Source organism: Mandrillus leucophaeus, unplaced genomic scaffold, assembly GCF_000951045.1.
Source record: "Mandrillus leucophaeus isolate KB7577 unplaced genomic scaffold, Mleu.le_1.0 Scaffold1163, whole genome shotgun sequence".
In the NCBI taxonomy this organism is placed as follows: domain Eukaryota; kingdom Metazoa; phylum Chordata; class Mammalia; order Primates; family Cercopithecidae; genus Mandrillus; species Mandrillus leucophaeus.
The window spans coordinates 62,191-64,200 of NW_012099910.1; positions in this window are offsets into that span (position 1 = coordinate 62,191).

Genomic DNA, 2,010 nt, shown 5'->3' on the forward strand with positions numbered 1-2,010 from the left:
CCACCACAATCAAGTAGGCTTCATCCATGGGATGCAAAGTTGGTTCAACATACACAAATCAATATGTGATTGATCATACAAACAGAATTAAAGACAAAAACCACATGATTATCTCAATAGATACAGAAAAAGCTTTCAATAAAATTCAACATCCATTCATGTTAAAAACTCTCAATACACTAGGTATTGAAAAAACGTACCTCGAAATAATAAAAGCCACATATAACAAACCCACAGACAACATCATACTGAAAGGGCAAAAGCTGAAAGCATTCCCCATTAAAACTGGCACAAGACAAGGATGCCTTCTCTCACCACTCCTATTTAAGATAGTATTGGAAGTCCCGGCCAGAGCAATCAGGCAAGAGAAAGAAATAAAAGGCATTCAAATTGAAAGACAGGAAGTTAAACTATGCCTGATGGCAGACAATATGATCCCATATGTAAAAAACCCAATCGCCTCAACCCCAAAGCTTCTTAAGCTGATAAACATCTTTAGCAAAGTCTCAAGATGCAAAATTAACGTGCAAAAATTACTAGCATTCTTATACACCAACAGCAGTCAAGCTGAGAGCAAAATCCTGAATAAACTCCCATTCACAATCACCATATTGAATAAAACACCTAGGAATGCATCTAACAAAGGAAGTGAAAGGCCTCTACAAGGAGAACTATAAACCACTACTCAAAGAAATCAGAGCAGGGCATGGTGGCTCACCCCTGTAATCCCAGCACTTTGGAAGGCCGAGGCTGGCAGATCATGAGGTCAGCAGTTCGAGACCAGCTTGAGCAACATGGTGAAAACATCTCTACCAGAAATACAAAAATTAGCCAGGCATGGTGGCACATGCCTGTAATCTCAGCTACTCAGGAGGCTGAGGAAGGAGAATCGGTTGAACCTGGGAGGCAAAGGTTGCTGTAAGCCAAGATCACACCACTACACTTCAGCCTAGGTGACAGAGCAAGACTCCAACTCAAAAAAAAAAAAAAGAAAAAAAAAAGAGATGATATAAACAAATAAAAAAAATTCAATGCTTATGCATAGGAAAAGTTAATATTGCTAAAATGGCCATACTGTCCAAGTAAACGTGTAGGGTTAATACTATTCCCATTAAACTATCACTGGCGTTTTTCACAAAACAAGAAAAATGTATTTTAAAATTGATATGGAACAAAACAAGAGCCTGAATAGTCAACAGAATCCTAAGCAAAAAGAACAAAGCAGAAGACATCACGCTACCCAACTTCAAACTATGCTGCAGTGCTACAATAACCAAAAAAGCATGGTACTAGTACAAGAACAGACACATAGACCAATGAAACACAATAGAGAACCCAGAAATAAGACCACATATCTACAACTATCTGATTTTTGATAAACCTGACAAAGACAAGCAACGGGAAAAGGACTCCCTATTCAATAAATGGTGCTGGGATAATTGACTAGCCATATGCGGAAAATAGAAACTGACCCCCTTCCTCCATCATCCTCAGCAAACTAACACAGGAATGGAAAACCAAATACCACATGTTCTCACTCATAAGTGGAAGTTGAACAATGATAACACGTGGACACAGGGAGGGGAACAACATACACCAGAGCTAGTCAGGGGATAGGGGGGCGAGAAGAGGAAGAGCATAAGGACAGATAACTAATGCATGCAGGGCTTAAAACCTAGATGATGGATTGATTGGTGCGGTAAACCACATGGCACATGTATACCTATGTAACAAACCTGCACGTTCTGCACTTGCATCCTGAAACTTAAAATTTAAAAAAAAGAAACGGAACTCCTTCCTTACACCATACACAATAATTAAGTCAAGATGGTTTAAAACTTAAATGTAAAACCCAAAACTATAAAAACTTTGGAAGACAACCTAGGCAATATGTTTCAGGACATAAGTATGGGCTAATATTTTATGAGGAAGATGCCAAAAGCAATTGGAACAAAGGAAATATTGCCAAATGTGATCTAATTAAACTAAGGTGCTTCCACACAGCAAACA